Source organism: Bos grunniens, chromosome 5, assembly GCF_055505025.1.
Source record: "Bos grunniens cultivar Pamir isolate PY7600 chromosome 5, Bosgru_T2T1.0, whole genome shotgun sequence".
NCBI classification, from domain to species: domain Eukaryota; kingdom Metazoa; phylum Chordata; class Mammalia; order Artiodactyla; family Bovidae; genus Bos; species Bos grunniens.
The window spans coordinates 25393570-25417436 of NC_141169.1; the positions used below are offsets into that span (position 1 = coordinate 25393570).

Sequence of the window (23867 nt, forward strand, 5' to 3'; positions counted from 1 at the left end):
ATTAAGGTAACACCATATGCCGTGCAATACTTGTTAGGTAAGCAGGTAACACCTACTAAGGTAACACCTCAGCACACAGTCTCATGTTCCACAGATGAGTGCGTCCTTCCCTCATCTATAACTCTAGTCCTGCACTCTGCCCACCCCAAGCAAGCAGAAATCACTGAGTTCATTCACTCCACTGCCTGGCTCTGAGCCATCTGAGGTCAGCACCTCTCCTTCCCCTTGCTAGCACCCTAACAGTTTGCTCTCTTTATTTTCCTACTGCCCCTGCTCTGAGGACCTCTGAGGACTTGGCAGACTCCAGAGGGGAAACATAAACCATTTCTATGTTATCAAGAGGGAAGTTAGGACACAATGAAAAATAAGCGGTTTTTCCAGAAAACATTTGAGAGAAATCCCAAATTGTCATCCTTTCCCACCATCCACCCCACTGTTTGAACTGCTGCCCTGGACACTGGAAGAAAGCAGCTGGCTATCAGGGACTGTGGTCCACAGGGAATGCTTATTAAGGGCTGGGTTGGGGTCAAATTTTCAGGTGTCTCATCTTCTTTTTATTTTTTATTTTTTTTTATTTTTTTGTGTGTCTCATTTTCTGAAGCCCTCGGAAACTGCCTCTCCTGAATGACGGCAGCTGCAGCACCAAAGTCATTTTATCCTGAAACAATTGCCAAGCACCAGGCATACCCAGCCTGTGGCGCTGGAGAGGCATGAGTGACATGCTTCCTCGGATTATGTCCATCCCTTTGAGGAAAAGCATATTGCTAGGTGATAGTAACCTCTGGTGTCAGCCTCTGTTTTTAGTCTCCAAGTGAGTGATGAATCAGGTTCTAATCTGACAGTGTGCTTAAAGACATATTAAAGTCAAATTAAATTACAGTGCCTCAGACACCACACACATTTCTAAAGAACAGAGCCAGAAGGCATTATACCTGCTCAGTTTCAACACGCATCCATTATAACCTAAATTATTCTTATTACATATCCCATTATACCTCAGAAGGTTAAATGTGACTCTAAGATGAAGTAAGTTTCCTCCAATTTTAATCAAGCCTCCTATATTCCGGTAGTTCATTCCAAAAGTTGGAGATAGAAATGATTTCTCTTGAATATTATCACTGTGCTGTGAGCTCAGACACTGCTGGTAGAATCAATACTCTCAATCACTGAGATCGATCTGGAACACTTGTGACATTGGCAGACACTGCCTCGGGCACTGGGGAGACAAGGGTGAACAAGAGCAAGAATTATTCTTGCCCTTGTGGAGCTAGTTGAGGGAGAAGCGAGATAATAACCAAATAATCAAATAAGTAAATGGTTAGAATTGAGTGCTGAAATTATATTACTAAGTCTCTGATTTTATCTCCTCCATCCATCTCTTAGTTCTGTGGTCTTCTATTCTAGCACCTGTCTCTATGTGACTAAGATGGCCACTTGCAGCTCCTGACTACTACAGTGCTAATGAATGATGATCCTAAAGGAACAATTGTCCCTAGAGCTCCAGCCTGTCCTGGAGAGGATGCTGATAGGCCTGGATCAGATCACATGCTCCTTCTCACAATGAGATGGAGACCTGGGAAAGGAATATTCTGATTGGCCAGCGTAGGTCACATGTGCACTCAAGGTGGCAAAGGGAGGGGTGGTGTTAGTTTCCTTGTACCACACACCTAAGCAGGATTCCTATGGCATGGGAGACAGTAGCTTCCCAAGTTAAAGGATGATGGGCCAATGAACATTTGTCCATGAAAGTGTCAGAAGGTTGATATTTAAAGTTAATCAAGTGAAAGAAGAAAAGAAGTAGCAACGTAAGTTATGCTTTCTTTACATTCCTTCCTGCTCCTCTAAGGGCCAGGGACTGAGGCATGCTACAGGGTAGAAAGAGAGAGGGTTTCAGGACTAGACAGACATGGGCTCAAATCCTGTCACCACCACTTTTTAGAGGCTATGTGGCCTTCAGCAAATCATCCAACCCTCTAAAAGAGTTTCTTCACTGGTAGCAAGGGGATAATAGTTCCACTCCATAGGCTCGATAGGGACATGAAATTGTACAGTGTAAACAAGGAGGTGCAGCAATGGGACCATTGGAGCTACTTGATGGATGGTGGGTATTTAGAAATCTCCCTGAGGTACCATACTGTGCAACAAATATTGTAGACAGACAGGGTCCTAATATGGAATGGAAGGAGGGAATGGTGTTTAGAGACAAGAGGAAGAAACAAAATATATACAAATAAATAAATAAACTTCCATTCATATTTTGAAAGTGCTCTGATGGAAATAAACAAGGTAGAAAAAACAGGAGAAAAACAAATACAACAGAGTAATAAGAGTGGAGGCCTCCTTTAGACGGAATCGGCCAGGAAGGCCTCCTTGAGAAGGTGATATGTGTCCTTCAGAAGTCCTGAAGGCTGAGAAAGAGACTGCCACACAAGGAGTCCAGGGAGTGGGTTCTGGACAGAGGGAACAGCAAGTGCGGAGGCTCAGAAGCAGGGAAGGGGCGGTCATATTCAAGGAACAGAAGGAAGGACAGAGGTGGGAATGGTAAGGTTAAAGAGAAACCCGAAACAGATCCTAGTAAGTATGGATCCTTTCAGTCCATAGTAAGGTAGTTCAAGTTCCACACTAAATGATGTATCTGGCTAAAAATTCTAATAAGATAATTAGAGTTGTTGGGTGGAAAACAGAACAGATAAGGGCATGCGTGGGGCAACCAGTTGGGAGACAATTGCAGTCATCTAGGTAATAAGACCAAAGAAGGCAATGGCACCCCACTCCAGTACTCTTGTCTGGAAAGTCCCAGATGGAGGAGCCTGGTGGGCTGCAGTCCATGGGGTCAAACAGAGTCAGACACGACTGAGCGACTTCACTTTCACTTTTCACTTTCATGCATTGGAGAAGGAAATGGCAACCCACTCCAGTGTTCTTGCCTGGAGAATCCAAGGGATGGTGGAGCCTGGTGGGCTGCCGTCTATGGGATCTCACAGGGTCAGACACAACTGAAGCGACTTAGCAGCAGCAGCAACAGGTAATAAGACAGTGGGAACCTAGCCTACTCTGATGATAGTGGAGATGGGGATAAATGGCTGGATTAAAGATATATTTTGGTTGTAGAACCAGGAAGACTCAGAGATGGATTTGTATGTGGGAGGTGAAGGAAATGAAAGAATTAAAGATAAATCTTGCCTCTGGGGATTGAGCAACTACTTGGGCAAATGTGGGCCATTTAGTGAGCTAGGGACACCTTGGGAAGAGACAGATTTAGGATACTGAGATTGAAGTCCCTATAGAGACTCAGGGGGTGACAAAATGGATTAGGCAGTTTGATGACAAATCTGGGTCTTAAGGGAGAGGCCAGGGCTAGGGTACAAATCTGAAACCATAGAACTGGATGAGATCATCCAGGAAAGAGGGGAGATAAGAAGAGAAGGGAGAAGGTCCTTGCATGAGCCTTGAGACTCACAGAGGAAGAGCCAGCAAGAAACAGAGGCCATGATCTAGAGGGAAACCAGAGAGTCAGAGGAACAGAGGTCAGGAGAGGACATCATTTCATAAAGAAGGAAGCAGTCAATTCTGGTGAAAACTGTTGAGTGATTAGTAAAATGAGGACAAGGAAATGAACTTTAAATTTAGAAACAAGTGAAATGAAGCAGGAAAAAGGCTAGCAGAGTTTTGTCAAGAGAACATGCTGGTCATAGCAAACACCCTCTTCCAACAACACAAGAGATGACTCTACACATGGACATCACCAGATGGTCAATACCGAAATTAGACTGATTATATTCTTTGCAGCTGAAGATGGAGAAACTCTATACAGTCAGCAAAAACAAGACCTGGAGCTGACTGTGGCTCAGATCATGAACTTCTCATTGCAAAATTCAGACTTAAATTGAAGAATGTAGGGAAAATCACTAGGCCATTAAGGTATGACCTAAATCAAATCCTTTACAATTATACAGTGGAGGTGACAAATAGATTCAAGGGACTAGATCTGATAGACAGAGTTCCTGAGAACTATGGATGGAGGTTTGTGACATTGTATAGGAGGCAGTGATCAAAACCATCCCCAAGAAAAAGAAATGCAAAAAGGCAGAATGGTTCTGAGGAGGCCTTACAAAGAGCTGAGAAAAGAAGAGAAGTGAAAGGCAAAGGAGAAAAGGAAAGATATACCCATCAGAATGCAGAGTTCCAGAGAACAGTACGGAGAGATAAAGTGAACCATGCAAAGAAATAGAGGAAAACAATAGAATCAGAAACACTAAAGATCTCTTCAAGAAAATTAGAGATACCAAGGGAACATTTCATGCAAAGATGGGCTCGATAGAGGACAGAAATGGTATGTACCTGACAGAAGCAGAAGAGATTAAGAAGAGGTGGCAAGAACACACAGAAGAGCTATATAAAAAAGATCTTAATAACCCATATAACCATGATGGTGTGATCACTCACTTAGAGCCAGACATCCTGGAATGAGAAGTCAAGTGGGTCTTAGGAAGCATCACTAAGAACAAGCTAGTGAAGGTGATGGAATTCCAGCTGAGCTATTTCAAATCCTAAAAGATGATGCTATGAAAGTACTGTACTCAGTAACATGCCAGCAAATTTGGAAAACTCAGTAGTGGCCACAGGACTGGAAAAGGTCAGTTTTCACTCCAATCCCAAAGAAGGGCAGTGCCAAAAAATGTTCAAATTACCACATGATTGCACTCATTTCACATGCTAGCAAAGTAATGCTCAAAATCCTTCAAGCTAGATTTCAACAGCCTGTGGACCGAGAAGTTCCAGATGTACAAGCTGGATTTAGGAAAAGCGGAGGAATAAAGATCATACTGTCAACATCTGTTGGATCATAGAAAAAACGAGAGAATTCCAGAAAAACATCTACTTCTGTTTCATTGACTACACTAAAGCCTTTGACTGTGAAGATCACAACAAACTTTGGAAAATTCTTAAAGAGATGGAAATACCAGACCACTTTATCTGCTTCCTGAGAAACCTGTATGCAGGTCAAGAGGCAACAGTTAGAACAGGACATGGAACAACAGACTGGTTCCAAATAGGGAATGGAGTACGTCAAGGCTGTATATTGTCACCCTGCTTATTTAACTTATAGGCAGAGTATATCATGCTAAATGCTTGACTGGATGAAGCACAAGCTGGAATCAAAATTTCGGGGAGAAATATCAACTTCAGATATGTAGATGACACCACCCTAATGGCAGAAAGCAAAGAGGAATTAAAAAGCCTCTTGTCTTGTTGAAGGTGAAAGAAGAGAGTGAAAAAGCTAGCTTGCAACTCAACATTCAAAAAATGAAGATCACGGCATCCGGTTCCATCACTTCATGGCAAATAGATGTGGAAACAATGGAAACAGTGACAGACTTTATTTTCTTTGGCTCTAAAATCACTGCAGATGGTGACTGCAGCCATGAAATTAAAAGGCGCTTGCTCCTTGGAAGAAAAGCTATGACAAACCTAGACAGCACATTAAAAAGCAGAGACGTTACTTTGCCGACAAAGGTCTGTATAGTCAAAGCTCTGCTTTTTCCAGTAGTCATGTACGGATGTGAGAGCTGGACAATAAAAAAGACTGAGTACAGAAGAATTGATGCTTTTGAACTGTGGTGTTGGAAGACTCTTGAGAGTCCTTTGGACAGCAAGGAGATCAAACCAGTCAATCCTAAAGGAAATCAACAGTGAATATTTATTGAAAGGATTGATGCTGAAGCTGAAGCTCCAATTCTTAGGCCACCTGATGAGAAGAGTCAACTCACTGGAAAAGACCCTGATGCTGGGAAAGATTAAAGGCAGGAGGAGAAGGGGATGATAGAGGATGAGATGGTTGGATGGCATCACCAACTCGATGGACATAAGTTTGAGTAAGCTCCAGGAGATGGTGAAAGACAGGGAAGCCTAGCGTGCTGCAGTCCATGGGGTCAGAAAGAGTCGGACATGACTGAGGAACTGAATGATGACAAATAAACAGAAGTCCACCCTTGACAGTGGTGCTCTCAAACTCATCTTTCCAAAACACATCTGATTATGTTACTCCCCTGATTACAAAATTCAGTAGCTCATCTCCAAAGCCTTAGCAGGGTGCATGGGCCGGGTCCTTCCCACCAAAGCCTCCATCTGCTCTCATCCACTCCCCACTTCTCTGCCTGTGCTTCCTGTGAGCAGTGACCACAGATAGTCCTGCCTCTCCGGGAAGCCCCTGCTCTTTGGGTCTGTGGACATAGTTTCTCAGATCTGCCCTGCCTGCACTGCCTTTCCCTTGCTCCTGGCGGATGCCATACCCTGATTCCATCACGAGACAGTGTTGTTGGAGCCACAAATCCCCTCCTTAGCTCTCTAATACAGCACTTCTCAGGTTGCGTTAGAATTGTTTTCCTATTCATGGCACCCACTAGACTCTGAGTGAGATTCTTTACAGCTGGGAATTTGTTTTGTTTATCTCTGCACTCAGCACAGTACCTAATGCATAGCAGCTGCCTACTAGGCATTTGTTGAATCAGTTTCCTAAAGACAAAGTTTTAACTACTCTTTAAAAAGCAATTTTAAAGTAAATCTCTTAAACCTGAATGCATATACAAGTTCCCCTTACTCAAAAAATCATCTTGCAGGGTACAGAAACGTGATCACTCCTATTATCACTTGAACTGTGTTCTCCACCCCTTATTGAAGTCTTAACTCTCAATACCTCAAAATGGGACCTGAGTTGGAAATAGGGTCTTTACAGAGGTAATCAGGTGGCGGGGGGGCTAGTCCAATATACCTAGTATCCTTACAAAAAAGGAAAATTGGGACATGGAGGCAGACACACCCAGAGGGAAGACCATGGGAAGACAGGGAGAATGCCTCGTGAAGACAGAGGATTAGAGTGATGCGTCTACAAGCCAAGGAATGCCTGTGGCCACCAGAAGCTAGGAAAGAAGTCTGGAAGTTTCCTTCCTCAGCACCTTCAGAGGGAGCGTGAACCTGCTGACACTTTGATTTTGAACTTCTGGCCTCTGGAACCAAGAAAGTAAATTTCTGTCATTTTAAGCCATGTAGTTTTTGCTGCGTTGCTTTGGCAACTCTAGGAAGTTATCAACAGTACAACCCCTGACATGCAGGAAGCCCCAAATGTATTTTCTTTCTCTTGTCACTTTGGCAGTCCATAAGTTGAACTCAACCCATTATGCTGAAAATGTTTAAAATACAGGAAAAAAAAAATCACTCTCATCAATTTTGCCTAACAGAGAATGAAGAATCCCCAAAGACCTGAATTTAATCAGATTTAAATTAATCTACATTTTGTATTTGTAGTAATATTAAATTAACCAAATGCATTTTATAATAATAATGTAGTCTGAAGATGGAAATTGGATTATATTAATTTGAGCACTCTATTTTTATTTAGTAAAAGAAAGTTATGCCTTTTCTTCTGCTCATTTTATAACCCTGAGTGAGTTCCTTATAAAATAATATAGTCTATTAATTAAAAAATACTCTATGAAAACCATAAAGTTCTGTAGTGAAACAGTGAAACACATGGTTTCACTGAAAATTAACAGTGGCAGTTAATTTTATGTCAACTTGACTGGAATAAGAAACATCCAAATAGCTGGTAAAATGTCTTGTGAGTGCTTCCAGAAGGAATTAGCATTTAAAATGGAAAGCTGAGTAAAGAAGACCATCCTCACCAGAACATATGGGCATCACTCAATCCATTGAGAGTGTGAATAGAACAAAAAGGAAAAGGAAGGGCAAATTTGTTCTTTGTTTGAACTGGGGTGACCGTCTCCTCCTCCCCTCAGACAATGATACTTATTGGTTCTTGGGACTTGAAGTCAGCCAAGAAACACCACTGGCTTTCTTGGGTCTCCTGCCTGCAGAAAACTGTTCAGGTGACTTTTATATATCTATCTATCACCTATTGGTTCTGTTCTTCTGAAGAACCCTGACTAATACAGATGGGGACGTGGCAGAGAAAGTATCATTGACTTAGTTGAGTAGAGAAGAAAAAAGTAAAGAAGCTGAGCTGATACTTTGGGAAGGCATTAGTCAATTTAACCAAAAAAAACAGAAGCCACTTTAAGTGTTTAAACAGAAGGAATTTAATACAGGGGATTGGTAACACATAACAGAAGAGATGGGCTTCCCCAAAGGCTTAGGTGGCAAAGAATCTGCCTGCAGTGCAGGAGACCCGGGTTCGATCCCTGGGTCAGGAAGATGCCCTGAAGAAGTAAATGGCAACCCACTCCAGTATTCTTGCCTGGAAAATCCCATGGACAGAGGAGCCTGGGGGGCTATAGTCCATGGGGTGACAAAGAGTCTGACACAACTGAGCAACTAACACTACTACTACTACTATTACTACTACTACTACTATTACTACTACTACTACTACTACTACCAAGGGCAGAGCTAAGCACCAAACAGAACAATGAGGCGAACCTGAGATGAACAATGGAAGGAGCCACTATTGCCTTCAGGCTGGAGCGGGTTTCTCAATCGGGAACTATTGGTGTTTTGCACCAGATGATCCTCTGTTATCAGGGGCTATGCCCTGTGTAAATAGGATGTTTAGTCTTTATCTCTGACATTCAGCCACTAGACGCCAATAGCACCACCGTCCCAAGCTGTAACAACCAGAAATGTTTACAGACATTGCTAAATGTCCCTTGAGTAGAGGGAGTGGGGATTAGGTAGAAATGTCCCTAGGGTGAGAACCACTGAACTGGAGAGACAAAAGGAGGAAGTGGTGTTACTGGAACTTAGGTACAGGGTCACCTAGGAAACGCTGGATCCACAAAGCAAGAGGTTTGTCCAGTGAGAATTAGAGACATGGAAAAGAGGCTTTAGGCAGAGAGGGAGAAGGAGAAATACCCTGGCTTTTCCCCTGCCCCCTCAATTTCCTGCAGGTTGGTGTTGGTTTCCGGAGATATGCATGCAAGCATGCATACTAAGTTGCTTCAGTCGTGTCTGACTCTTTGCTACAGGCCCCATGGACTGCAGCCCACCAGGCTCCTCTGTCCATGGGATTCTCCAGGCTAGAATACTCGAGTGGGGTGCCATGCTCTCTTCCAGGGGATCTTCCCAACCCATGTCTCTTATGTCTCCTGCATTGGCAATTAGGTTCTTTACCATTAGCGCTACCTGGGAAGCTCCGACATACAGAGCAGATCAAGGCAAAGGCAAGAAATGGCCTAAGGGTGCAGAATTGGTGCAGAGATTCCCTTAAAACTTTGGCTCTGAATGGAGTAAGTATTTTAATCTGAGGTCCAACTTTGAGATGTTCCAGATCACCAGATGATCACCACGTGTCATACAGAGGTAACTTACTGTGAAACCAAAGACCAACTTTGAGATGTTCCAGATCACCAGATGATCACCACGTGTCATACAGAGGTAACTTACTGTGAAACCAAAGAAATCCCTTGTTTGCATGGGCCCCTCCAAGGTGCCAGGAGGACTCTAGTAATGTGTTCAACATGGTCTTACATTTTAGTAAAATGCATTTCACACTCCTCCTCATGTTGGGTGGACCTGAAGTGGGTGTGGGCACTTCAGAGCAACAGGGGCTCCTGCCCTGGGGCCCACACATCAGAGAGCCGCATGGAGCCTCCTCCTGCTGCACCATTCCCTCTAGATGAGAAGTCTGCAGTGTCTGGGGCTATGCCCACGGAGAATTTATACCCTCCCCTTTTGCCCGTACTTTGAGTACCCAGGGCTATAAAATTGCCTGTCCATATGGTCCTGAGCCAGCTCCCAGGGTCTACATGGGCCTCTCCTCTGAGTCCAGACTTCCAAGACTGGAATGCACACCCTTAGGAATAGGAATGCACACTCCTAGGCCCAAGAGGGAGCCAAGGCATAGCAGTTTGCTGGGGTTTATAGATAAAGCTTGGTTGTATGGACTGTAGTGTTTGCACATGTGATGAGGCCCTGCAGGGTGCAGAAGGGAGCTCGATAGGAATAGGAAGAGAAGGGGAGTCATAAATAAGCAATAAGATCAGTATAAATTATTCCAACATTAAGAAGCAAATTCTAAGTCCTCCGTTTTTATTCAAATTATATCCAAGGAAGTAATTCACAAAGAAGAGAGAAGTTTTGAATAAAAGGAAAGAATCAGCTTTTATATTGTGTGATATCTGTTTCTTCTTGATCTAGCATGACATACTGACATCATAATCTACCCAAACAATGACAAACTGGTTAATGAGGGTCCTCAGTTCAAAAAGTATTGAACATTAGTCCCTGTGCAAGAGAATTTGAGATACGTATGAATTCTTACAGCTTATATGTAAAAGAAAGTTGATGTAGGATCTCCCAAATTTGACAATTTAAAAAAACTACATGACTTATCAGTAACCAGTTATGAGGCTGAAAAACTTTTTCTATCATATCAATAAAAATATTTATTCAACCAGGCTAGAAGAAAGACTGAGTAATCTTGCTATAAGGTGTACAGGGACTTCCTGGTGGTCCAGTGGCTAAGATGCCACACTCCCAATGCAGGGGGCCTGGATTCAATCCCTGGTCAGGAAATTAGATCCCAAATGCCACAACTAAGAATCCACATGCTGAAACAAACAAACAAAAAATATCCCATATGCCAAAACCAGAAATATCCTGCATGCCACAGTGAAGATTGAAGATCCCATGTGCTGCAACCCAGGCCTGCTGCTGCTGCTGCTAAGTCGCTTCAGCCGTGTCTGACTCTGTGCGACCCCTTAGACGGCAGCCCACCAGGCTCCCCCATCCCTGGGATTCTCCAAGCAAGAACACTGGAGTGGGTTGCCATTTCCTTCTCCAATGCATGAAAGTGAAAAGTGAAAGTGAAGTCGTGTCTGACTCTTAGCGACCCCATGGATTGCAGCCCACGAGGCTCCTCCGTCCATGGGATTTTCCAGGCAAGAGTACTGGAGTGGGGTGCCATTGCCTTCTCCGAACTCAGGCCTAGCTCAGCCAAATAAATAAATGGATATTAAATAAACTAAATATTTCTTTAATATTAAAATTAAAAAAGAACTTTACAGAGGTATGTCACCAATCAATATAGAGAGAAGGATATTAAAGAGATGTGTCAAGCCATCAAATAATGATGGTATTATTATTTTTCTAGATTTTTGTAGTATTTGTCAGTTTTTAAAATTTTGTGACTTGCTGTAGTTCCTTTTCCCATTTCATGTAAATATTAAACTTCATGTTTAGTTGTTCACAATTTTTAATTCTCTTCTCTAAAGAAAGAGCCCGCCTCCCTCTAAATTGCAAAGCTTTGGTTTCCACAAAATCTGGCTTTTCCCCTGGCATCATAATTTATTCTGTGAGTTGTTTGAGTGTGGAGAAATGAAGTAAGAGGGGCTTGAGGGCTATGCCTGGAGATATTTATAGAAAATTATCTGAATGGGCAGCTCATCCTGACTCCCAAAATGTCAAGACATTTTATTTCCAGGTGAGTCAGTAAGTGGCGCTTCTCGAATACCATTTTCAGATGACTGAATTACGTCCTCTTTCCTCCTTGTTTTTGTTCTGTAGTCATGGTGGCAGCTGATGACAGGAGATTGAAGTGGGTGAGGGGCAGATGTTTAGCTATGACTCCTCCGTCTCTCACACGGTAGAGAGCAAAAACAGACGACTAAAAAAGAAAAAAAAAAAGAGGCCACCAGAACACGCCTTCAACCCTGGCAAAGAGTTTTGCTATTGGGAGCCCCTTCCATTTGGGAAGCCCCAAGGTCAACCCAAAGTAGATAAAGCAGGAGTGTGGGTATAAGGTCATAGAAGCCAAAGTTCAGGGGCTTCGTTTGTGAGCCTATAGGCTGCAGAGCAGTGACTATTCATCTCACTGAACAAAGGACAGGGATTAATTCTTAGTGTGTAATTTATTATTTGTTTTAAAAAGAAGCTATTTTATCTTGAAGTTATTAGGGTTCCTAAGTGTTCACATTTCCTCAGAAACAGTTATTGGGATTTGCTGATGTAATTCCTACATAATTCCTTGGTGTGATTATGTAGTTCCTTGCGACAGAAGAGCTGCCCTGAGCAAGGCTGCCAGTCCATTTTCCAGCAAAGGTTTTTTAACTCCTCAAAAACTTTCTGGTTAAAGTGGGTTGAACACAAACTCTTTATCTCTGCTCCCTTCCATGATCCCAATAACACAACTGAAAAAAGAGTGAAATAGGAAAACTTCACAAGGACAAAAAGAATGAAAGACAATGGCAGCAGAACAGGATTCAACAATCCTGGAGACCGTAGTCCTGGAAAGTGGGACTCAGCAGGAGAGTGGATCAGAAGTACTCGCCCTCCCTTACCACTTCTAGGCCAGAACAGAAGAACTTTCACAAAGTGACTTCAAACTTATATTTTCTGGGGTTATTTTCTTTTATAAAACGGATCACTTCAACTTATAGAATAGAAGCTTTCATTGACTTAACAGGGAGAGTTAATCAGGAGCAAGTCAATTATTACCTCCAGATCCATCCTCTATCCCTGGTCAGGAAGTTCTCTTTCTGGAGAGATGGGACCAGCAAATCCTGGATTCAGAGAGGGCTTAGATGAGATGTTAGATCAAAAACAGTAGTCAAGGCGGAGTCAGCTGTCTCTGAAACACAGATACTGGAGGAAAGGAGAACAATTTCCCAAAATGAAGTTGGGTAACAGTGACAACAGCTGATACATACACAGCGTGTGACGCAGTTTCTGAAACACTTTATACACATTAACTCAATTCTCACAACAACCGTATGCTCGGGGAACAATTATCACTTTATTTTATGTACAAGGAACTCAAGGCACAGAGAGTTTCAGTACATTCCCGAAGGCCACACAGCCAATTAGGGGCAGAACAGGAGATGAACCCAGACAGTCTGGCTATACTGAGAGGGGGACATGAATCCCAGGGGGCAAAACTCACGAAGGTTTACCACAGGGAGAACTGTGGCTTATGTTCCAAAAGTTTCATAGATTGTGGAGGTTATATGCGGTTAACTTCTGGTAGCTACAATGTGAGCCAAGCAAACAACAATGCCACGCTCATTCATTCTGAGCAGATTCTTTTCTGCAGCAGCAGGTCCCTCTATAGCTATAGGTCTATGGTGGCCTGATTAATGACCCCCTCCCCGCCAAAAGATGCCATGTCTCAATCCTGGGAACCTGTTACATTACATGGTAATAGGGGCCCTGTGGGTGTGGATCTTGAGATCTAAATGCAGAATCTTGAGATGAGGGTTCTCCAGTCCTCAGGCCTTTCGTACTTACCCAGCTCAGAGTACCAGGTGAGACGCTCACGGACTACACACCCCTCTGCTAATACCACACGCAGCACACATCACGATTCCAATCACCAGTAAGAAGCTGCTGACAAAGGTGAGTGGGAGTGGACTTCACATAGATCTGTGTCTTAACTGGGATATGAACTGAAAATTGGTACTGATTACACACCACATACACTGAGTACATACCCACAGGATCCCCATGTAAGAAATGGTTTCTAATCACAGAATAGAAAACTCTCTCATTAAGGATAAATGTACTGTGACAAAAAGAAAAAAAGTGCTATGACATTTGCAGAGCTTGAACGCCAACACAAATGGATTTTGTGCAGGAATCAGAATTTCTAGAGTGCCAAAGATGTTGCTGTGATTTCAAGGAAAGAACTGTGAATAAAGCTTGGCTCAGCCGTGTCTGTAGAAAGGATGAAACGTTATTAGTCATGGATGGAGACTGGTGTGGAATCAACAGCCCACCTGTTCTCTTGGTAGAAACCATCTCTATTCCTGTTTAAATAATTTTGATATTGTGAATTGATAATCCTAAAATGATCTTTGAAGCTTAGGAAGGAGGAGGGAGGAGGAGCTTAGGAAGGAGGGAGGAATACCATGGGGGCACCTAAATGAGACACCAGAAATGAGCAGATGGAAGCTACAAACAATATAAGACAGGGAGGGGCCAAGCAAGTCATTTTTCCAAGGGTGTGTCAGTCATGTCAGGTCTGCAAGAGAACTATGAACCTGATGTGTTCCTTAGACAAGAAGCAGAAGGTTATTGGGTGTAGAAGTCCTGAACCAGGAAAAGATACATTGAGCCAGAAGCTGCAGAGAGACATCTGAAAGGCTATGTTACTATTAGAGGAGCTAGGCTCAGACCTTGACTTAGAACAGTGATAGCAAACGCACAGCTACTCTCTACCCCATGCCCATGGCAGACATCACTTACACTTTCTCGCTGAAGCCAGAGGCAGCCTCAGAATCTTTCTTAGCTTGGATCTCAGTCCTAATACTTATTGATCAGAGTTGACAGACGAGATGAAATCTATTTGCTATCCCTGGTTTCGAACAGGGATACAAGAACAAGAGGTAAAAGAACCAAACGTTGGTTAGAAAGGCACACACATTAGTATCTTGAAAAAGCACCAAGGGCAAGTTGAGTAGAACAGAAAGATTTGGGCAAGAAAGAAAGGAAGGACTTCCAGGGTCTGAGGCCAAGGGGGTATCCAGGAAGTTGCAGGAAATGACACTAGCCAGGCTGAGGTCTAGAGGGAGAACTTAGCAAATGTTTCCTCATGTCTCTATGGCTTTAATGGGATTATGGGCCCATCCTGAACTGATCACTGTCATCACATGTGGGCTCTGCTGATTGGTTTAAGTTAATAAAGCCCACCTGTAGAGCAAAGGGCATTCCCACCTAAACCTCATGACTAAGAGTCAGCAAGAGGTGGCTTCCCGAAGGAACTGGGGTACCCCTCCCATGAAGGAAGAGACGTAATGCTGAGGAATAACAACAGGCTTTACCTACACTGGGTAGGATTTACAAGGACCAGATTTGGAGAGCTCTTATAGAAGGGCAGTGGGATATCCATCGAGTAGGTGCAGGGTGGCTCAAAGCCCACAAAAATAATTTCTGGGGACCACGTAGGAATTTCTTTCCTCCTCTAAGGAGACCAAAGAATTCATACCTGCCACAGAAATGAGGAAGCAAGTTTAGGTTGCAACTCAGAATATTCCCAGACCTAGTAGAGACACAAGCTTGAATTTCCTTGGCTAAGCATTTCAGGCCAGCTTTTCAACGTTATATGAGGGTGACACCTTGGAACCAGCCAGGAACTAGATCCTACAGCTCAAAGACAACAATAGCAAGTGCTTTCTGCAACCGTGAAAGCATCCTGTGTTTGTAATTTTGCTTCCATGAATGTTTCCTCGAGATGCGTGACAGCCAATTCCTGAGGTCTGAAAGTCCCGAGTGATTGCCTTCTAGAAAAGAAAAGAAGAAGGAAATGGGGCGATTGTGTCCTAGGTCTTTGTCACTCCTGGAAACAGAAAATTCCCCAGGGCTGGAGAGGGGATGGCAGCTTTGAAAAGAAAGGGAGTTTGGATGTTTGGGATACATGGAAAAGAGGAAACGTGCAGAAAGGCAGTGATGAGAAGCAGGTGTGGGTTTGATAGGCAGAAAACCCCATGGGTTATAGAGGAGGAAGAATTTGTAAATAAGAAGAAAGCCATCAGTGGAAAGAAAGGTGTTAGTTTGCTGCAGTTTGTTCACAAATAGTATCAATTGTGTTAGGCATCTGCCAGGTGTAAGCATTAGGAAATCTTTCCCAAATTGTCTTTAGAAAGAAAAAGAATTTATTAGCTCATGTATTTGAAGGGAGGGCTTTCCTGGTGGCTCAGTGGTAAAGAACCCACCTGCCAACGCCGGAGACGTGGGATCCATCCCTGGATCAGGAAGATCCCCTGGAGAAGGAAATGGCAACCCAGTGCAGTACTCTTGCCTGGGAAATCCCATGGACGGAGAAGCCTGGCATCACAGAGTCATACACAACTTAAAGATCAAACAACAATAACAAAATTAGAAAGAGACAGATGTAGAATGGACTTTGGGCAAGATCTGATCCAGTAGGGACTTCCCCGGTGGTCCAGTGGCTAAGACACTGCACTTCCAACACGGGGGGACTGGGTTCAATCCCTGGTTAGGGAACTAGGTCCCACCTGCCACAGCTAAGAGTTCTCATGCTGCAACTGAAAGATTGTGCCTGTTGCAACAAAGATGGAAGATCCCATGGGCCGCAACTAGGACCTGGCACAGCCAAGTAAGTAAATAAATATTAAAAAAAGATCTGATGCAGCAACTCAAAGGATTCCACTTCTTCCCATCTCTACTCTCTTCATCCTAAGGCTGGCTCTTCTCATTGCTGCAAGATGCCTACCAGCAGCTCCTGGGGAAAAGGAACATGCTTCCTCATTAACATAGACGGAAGAGAAGGGATGCTGTGTCCCAGAATCCCTATCAAAGGACCTCTGATTGGACTTACTTAAGTCCTGTGACGACCTTTGAACCAATTACTGTGTTCAGGGGAAGGGAAATCAGGTTCTAATCATAGGTGGCTATACAGCCCCTCACATCAAATCTGCATGGCTGAGAATGGTCCAAGTTGTGGTTTTCTTAAACAGGAAGTTATTATGAAGGAAGACAACTAAAGGCTGGAGAGCCAATAGCAGATCTCCTCATATCAAATGTATGGAGAAAGGAGGAATATACTTAATATATATTTCTAAATTAAAGATAAAGGCAAATAGCAGAAGTCTCTCTCCTAGAAGAGACTTTGGCTTAAAAAAAAAAAAAAAAAAAAACTGATGACCAGAAGAGAAAGGCTCCCATAGTTTGACCGTGGCCTTGCTCGGCTGGCTGGCAGCTGCTCCACCAAATGAAATGAGGCTCGCGGTAACAACTCGCATGGATCACCTCTAAAGAGGGATCTTGATATACACACTTAACCTCACATTCTTAGAGGGACTCATGGGCACATCGCAAAGAGGGAGTTAATGTTCTGTTAAGTTCTTGCTTTATTTATTCGCAAAGATGGTTTTTTCCTGAAACCCAGCACTGTATTAGCATCCTGCAAGTCCCTCTGATTCAAGTAAGCCATAGGAAGATGGATGACTGTTCACTCACTGAAGAATTTCCCAAGTTAAGAAGACATACAATTAATGGTGGAGCAACTCAGCTAGAAACTCTTATATGCCACGGAAGACAGAGAATAATGAGAACATTCTTCGGTGCCCAGAAGAGAAGAGTGAAATAGAGTCAGTAGCATGATAACTGTTCAGTAGATCTTTTTTTCTTCCTGGGCTTGTTGTCCTTGGTTCGTGGCATGGGCCTATGGAGCTGAGAGAGCCAAAACATTCATCTGAAACAGAATTCTCCAACCACTATGTCAGACTGTAGCAGCAGATTCCAAAGTCTTGCGTGGTAATGAGATGATTCTTTAAACAAATTATGTTATATCCCTACAATGGAATTCTATTCTTTCACTTAAAATGATGCTGTAGATGAAAATGTATTGACTTTGTTTTTTAAATATTTATTCGTCTGGCTGTGCTGGGCCTTAGTTGTGGTACATGGGATCTAGTTCTCAGGCCAGGGATCAAACCCAGGCCCCCTGCATTGGGAGCATGGAGTCTTAGCCAGTGGACCAAAAGTGTATTAACTTTAGCCAGTGGACCAAAAGCCAGGGAAGTCCAAAAGTGTATTAACTTAAAATGATGTTCAAAATATATTATTGGGTAAAAAAAGCAAATTAAAAAACCACATGGAGGTTACAACCGTACTTTTCAAAAATATGAAAATATTTCGGCACAGAAACAGTGAGAAAATATATTCTAAAGTGTTTCCAGTAGTTTCCTCTGCATGATGGAATCATGAATATTCTTTTTTTTTTAAACCGGAGGATAATTACTTTACAATATTGTGTTGGTTTTTGCCATACATCAACATGAATCAGCCACAGGTACACAAATGTCCCTTCCCTCCTGAACCTCCCCCCACCTCCCTCGCCATCCCACTCCTCTAGGTAGTCAGAGTACAGGGTTGAGCTCCTGTGTCACACAGTAAATTCCTGTGGGCTATCTATTTTACATATGGTAATGGATTTGTTTCCCTTCTACGCTCTCAATTCATCCCGACCTGTCCTTCCCCCCCCCACCCCCCCCCCCACCGCCCAGCTGTGTCCACACGTCTCCTGTGTCTGCGTCTCCATTGCTGCCCCGCAAATACGTTCATCAGTACCATCTTTCTAGGCAATCATGAATATTCTTTGTGGATCTTTTTTATATTCTCTAAATTTTCTATAATGTTTATCTATGGCTTTTGTTATAAAAATACAGCAGAGATATTTTGAACTAAAAAACTATACCCGTTACATCTGTAACTCTTTAATTGTACTTCCATCTTATTCTTTTAAAAGTGTGGCATTCTTGGTAAGCAGCCACAGGTCCTCTGTGGCATGAGGCAGGGGAAGAAATGCATGCATGCATATATAAACGAGTGAATGAATAAACACGGCCCCAATTACAGCAGGAAAGGAAACTCTGGGGAATCCCAAGCCTGACCCTCTGTTCTCTCACTTTGATTTAGTTAACATTGAAATGAGATCCAATTCCAGGAGAATAGTCCCAGCCCTGGCCACATGAGACATTTTAATGCTTCTGGGTCTGCTGACAGAGTTTTCTTGCTCCCAGGAGAGGCATCTCAAGAACATAGATTCTCAGACTCGAGTCAGGGGTCCATCACTCCCCTCTGGGCCCCAAGAGGCCTTTCTCATCCCATAATCTCTAGATCACACTCTCCTCCCCAGGCAGGGCCACATTTGGCCTTGGAGGGAATGCCACCACCCGGACCCAGAGGTACTCCTTGACCTTCACACTCACTCCAAGGTTTCTGGTGCTGTCCCCTGCTTCAGACACCTCTAGTCCTGCCCCACTATGCAGCCAGCATCACGGCAGCAAGCCTGCTCCCAATATGTTAGAAGTCCCTCCCCTCTGCTTTAGTCCCGAACAAAGCTGCAAACTCCCCCTCAACAGCTGCCAGCATCTAGAAACACAAAGGCCTCTTCACAGAGCTGTTCTCAGGTGGGAAGAAGGTGGACACATCAAGGTCCAACTCAGTCCCACAGTACCCCCACCTTTCTGCTCACCAGGCTGCTAGACGGGACACGAAGTGACAGAAGTGGAGGTGAAAGAAACTCAAAAGCCTGCAAGTAACATGTTATCTACAAGTTGCTGAGCTGCAGTAATTGTTGCCAAGGGTAATACAGGCCTAGTATTGATAGGTTTGTTTTTTTAGGAGAAAGTAGAAATTTAGGTTATATTATCTGTAATCCCCAATTTTTAAATACTGGCCATATGCCATATATATATATATGCATTTAATATTTGTTTATATTTGTTTCTATATTTATTTGCACCGGGTTGAGTTGCCGTGTGGGATCGAGTTCCTTGACCAGGATTTGAACCCAGGTCGCCTGCATTGGGAGTGCAGAGTCTTAGCCACTGGACCACCAGAGAAGTCCCATGTGTTCTATATTTTTAATCCCAAAATAAGTCTGTCCTGGTTAGGAATTCTGTCCAGTTGCAATAATAGAGATGAGAAATAATACGGCTGATGGTAGAGTCTTGGTTCTCTCTCACCTGAAAGAAATCCAGGGCAGTGCAGGGCTGTGGGCAGCTCCACGAGTATCACGTTTGAATCACTTGGCTTGGCTTTCTGCCTAGTGGTTGCTAAAACACTGGAACTCGAATTCAAGATAAACCAGCTGAAAGTCCCTGGGCACAGCCATTTATCTTTCTATGCTGGTTTCCTCTTTTGTAAGATGGACTAGAATGGTACCTGCCTCACAGGATGGATGTGAGAATCGAATGAGGTAATACATGAAAAGAGCCTGGGGCACAGTGAGACCCGTAAATGTTGTATAAGACACAGTAAACCCCATCCTAGATCCTTCTACATGGTAATGACAAAGTAGCCTTTAGAGAGCTGGGCATAGGACAGATAAGAGATGAATTGTTCTGTATGTTAAAATGAGAAGAGCTCAATTTCCTATCTTTTCCCCCTCTTAGAGCAGGAAATGACAGTAAGAGAAGGGAGGAGAGAAGCAAGTAGCAAAGCAGAGTGCAGAAGGACATTTACAAAGATCTGATCTTATTTTTTGACACTGATGATCTTTTTTGAAACGTAAGCCCGTCTGTCACCCCAAATCTTTAAAGTCTGCTAGGCACTAAAGTATCTATTATAAGTAATTTTAAATAAAATATGAGAAGGGGATGAGTTCTGTGGATATTGACGTAGGATACAAGTGGACAGCATATGAAAATGAAGTCACTCAGTCATGTCCGACTCTTTGCGACCCCGTGGACTGTAGCCCACCAGGCTCCTCCGTCCATGGGATTCTCCAGGCACGAATACTGGAATGGGTTGCCATTTCCTTGTCCAGGGGATATTCCCGACCCAGGGATCGAACTTAGGTCTCCTACATTGCAAGCAGACCGCTTTAACCTCTGATCCACCAGGGAAGCCCAGCAGACAGCATGTATAGGACTGTATATTCTAATGAATAACTAATTCAACAGAAATGAGAAGGATTGGGAGTTTGGAGTTAGCAGATGACAATTAGTATGTATAGGATGGATAAATATCAAAGTCCTACGTTAGAGCACAGGGAACTATATTCAATATCTTGTGATAAACAAGATAATGGAAACAAGTATGAAAAAGAATATAAATATGTATAACTAAATCACTGTGCAGTTCAGCAGAACTGGAGCCATTAACCTCTGGAGCCAGAGGTTAATCTGTAAGAACATGAACTCTACCCTTCCCCAAATCCTTGGAGAGATTACTGGATTTTCTTCAAATGTGAAAGGAGGGGTGAGAGTTTGAGTCAATTTTATTAATACCTTGATCTAAAGCAGCAGCAACACCCTAATAGACATTTGATTTGCATAGCTACTACCTACCCTCCTCCAGTCCTCAACCACACTCCCGATGACCCTTCACAAAACTGAAGGGGAATCTTCTGACACTGCCTCTGCATTTGTAACACTCTTCATCAAATCAGGAAGAGCTTGAGTTGACTGTAATTCTAAAGGATGAATGGATGCTGATGGTGTTTCCTAGCAACAACTGGAAAGAAATCAAGGTTAAGTGATACAGTGCCATGAGCAGAAGCAAAAGATCCACTGAAACAGTCAGAAGTAACATAGGCTTAAGCACGGACCGTCAGACCAAAAGTGGCAATTGCACGCTGCTCCCATTAGGACGCTGCACAGACGAAGCAACAGCAAGAGACAAGGTAGGCTAAAGGAGGCCTCATAAAAATGACCCCGATCACATTGCTCAAAACCCAGGTTTGGCGGGACAGCCTTAGCCAGAGAAAACCATTTCATCTATAGACAACTGAAGGTCATAGAAGGCTGTCAAATAAATCCCTTTGATCTCATTATAATGACATTTATTTCTATAAAGCCATATAGTATTAAATAAGACACTAATAATCACATTTCAGAAGGATAAAAACAACTCTCTTCACTACCGTATTAGTAAATTTAACAAGCACTGATTGTTACCCAAGTACCAGCTAAAGAATACTAGTGTATCCTACGGCGTTTGTCAGAGGTATTTTTATTGCCAAAACAAGAAATTCAGCGTGAGCTTCACTTGAGCAAAAAGAGGATTTGGGGGAAGGAGTGAGTCGTGGAATCAAAAACATCGAGGAATCAGGGCAGCGCCGAGGAACCAGAAACCAGGGATTTAACGCGCCTGGGACTCTTTCTGCTTTGCTGTGACTTCTTCATTTCCTCAGGCTTCTCTCTGAGGCTACAATATGGCTCGTAACAACCCTGGAGCTGTGTAGTTTTGTGGTCCCAGGAGGGAAGAGCACTTTCCTTACTAGTTTCACTTAGGAAAAATCCCAGGGCGGGATGCGTTACCCCATGCTGGGCTGTGTGTCTTCTGGGCTGCTCACTGGGGTCGGGAAGAAGGTGCGAGCATCGGTCAGGCCTGGGTCACACACTCACCCCTGGTGTCGGGACAGGAGGTAGGATACACTGGTTAGCAGAGTTGGGATGGGAAGAAGTCCCACAAAGAAAGGGATGCTATTTTCCAAAAGAGAAAAACCTGGCACCGAGCAGAAAAGAACACGTGCCCACCACATTTCTTGAATTGGTGAGGAGAGTGATTTTCATAACCCACTACTATCCTTAGCTTGTCTAAGTTGTCTTGGTAAAGGCAAATCATTACAGAATCCACAGCTGTCTGGAATGTACTGTGGATTTGGTTTAACCTCGCAAAATTGTAACTAGCCACCGTAGGAAGGGGGACTTTAGTTGTTCATCTCTGAAAATATCAAATCCCATTTTCTCCATAAATAAAAAGATGATAAAGATAACATCTAATATAGTAGCTACATTTGAACTCTGTTTCCAAATAGAACAGTTACATTTATTAAGGATTTTTTAGTCAGTAAAATAACACAAAATTCAATTTTTATTAACATTTAAAGGAATATTACATACAATAATTTTTTAAAATTACTCATTCCTATAGTGATCTGGCTTCCTGTGTAGCTCAGCTGGTAAAGAATCCACCTGCAATGCAGGAGACTCTGGCTCAATTCCTGGGTCAGGAGGTTCCCTTGGAGAAGGGATAGGAGATCCACTCCAGTATTCTTGCCTGGAGAATCCCATGGACAAAGGAGCCTGGCGGGCTACAGTCTCTAGGGTCAGAAAGCGTCGGCCATGACTGAAGCGATTGAGAGCGCACACACACTAACAACTGTCTCAAACAATTATTGAATCATAAATTGTATAATTGTGTCTCATATTTGGGCAAAGAAGCTAATCTCTTAGACTTCAAAATGTTCTCTCAAACAAGACACATTTGCAGTGTGCAAAATGAAACAGTTGCTAATTCTAAGTGAGTGAAGTGGAAGTCATGTTGGACTTTATATGAACCCACGGACTCTAGCCTACCAGGCTCTTCAATCGATGGGATTTCCCAGGCAAGAATACTGGAGTGGGTTGCCATTTCCTTCTCCTGCTAATTCTAAGACCCTAAGAGAAATCTCAACATCAAACTTGATGTGAGAAACCACCGATCAACAAAAAACGAAGGCAAGAAAGCTGTTATCCAGTCAAAAATCAAGGAACAACTGTGCCCCGAAAGACCACAAGAGAAAATGTGAGAATAAGATCTTAGCTCTTCTTCACCAATGGGAAACTAGATAAGGGGGTTTTTAATTTAGGGTATGAGGACAGTTAGGGAGCTGGGGCAAGCACAGTTATATGACAAATATTAATGGCCATCTCAATTCTCTAACTGAAAAACTCAGGTCAGTTTGTATAGGGGAAGCTGTCTCCAAATGCAACAGCCTTGTTTGAGATTCACTGGTAAAGCCTACCTAAGCAAGGGAAGTCATCTGAGCTCACAGAGAAGTACATAATTCAGAACAAAGAGATGTCTGTCAATAGACTTGTGGTTGCCAAGGTGAGGGGGTAGTTGGGAGGGAAGGATTGGGAGTTTGGAATAGATGCAAACTAGTATGTATAGATGGATAAGCAACAAGGTCCTACTGAATAGCACAGAGAACTCTATTCAGTATCTTGTGATAAACCATAATGGAAAAGAATATGAAAAAGAATATATATATATATATATATATGTAAAACTGAATCACTTTGCCCTACAATAGAACTTGTTTTAAAGTCGCTAAGTCATGAATGATTCTTTTGTGACCCCATGGACTGTGGCCCTCCAGGATCCTCTGTCCGTGGGATTTCCCAGGCAAGAATACTAGAGTGGGTTGCCATTTCCTTCTCCAGGGAATCTTCCAGAGCGAGGGATCGAACTCGTGTCTCCTGCATCGGCAGGTGGATTCTTTACCACTGAGCCACCTGGGAAGCCTGTGGTAGAAATTAACACATTGTAAATCAACTATACTTCAATTAATTTAGAAAAAAGAAGAGATGTTAGTTAAAACATCCCTACATTTTTGGACAAAATTCCAGCAGAGTGGTAGTTTTCCCAGTGGACAAGGCAACTTTTCTCCACTGGGAATA

The 23867-nt window shown here is 43.1% G+C and overlaps 1 long non-coding RNA gene across 5 annotated transcripts in view; it reads right to left on the bottom strand.

Moving 5' to 3' along the window:
- The window catches only part of LOC147371429 (uncharacterized), a 28777-nt gene extending 11259 nt beyond the window's left edge, over nucleotides 1-17518 (bottom strand). Inside the window, exons 1-4 of one of the 5 annotated variants that reach the window (XR_015163567.1) lie at nucleotides 14197-17518; nucleotides 13240-13397; nucleotides 12451-12515; nucleotides 10028-11620 (exon numbers count right to left, since the gene is read on the bottom strand). This is a non-coding gene — a long non-coding RNA (uncharacterized LOC147371429). Of the gene's footprint in view, nucleotides 1-10027; nucleotides 11621-12450; nucleotides 12598-13239; nucleotides 13398-14196 lie in introns of those variants that run through there. The other 4 variants (XR_015163565.1, XR_015163566.1, XR_015163563.1 and 1 more) reach the window with 4 other exon arrangements.
- Between the last annotated feature and the right edge of the window lie 6349 nt (nucleotides 17519-23867).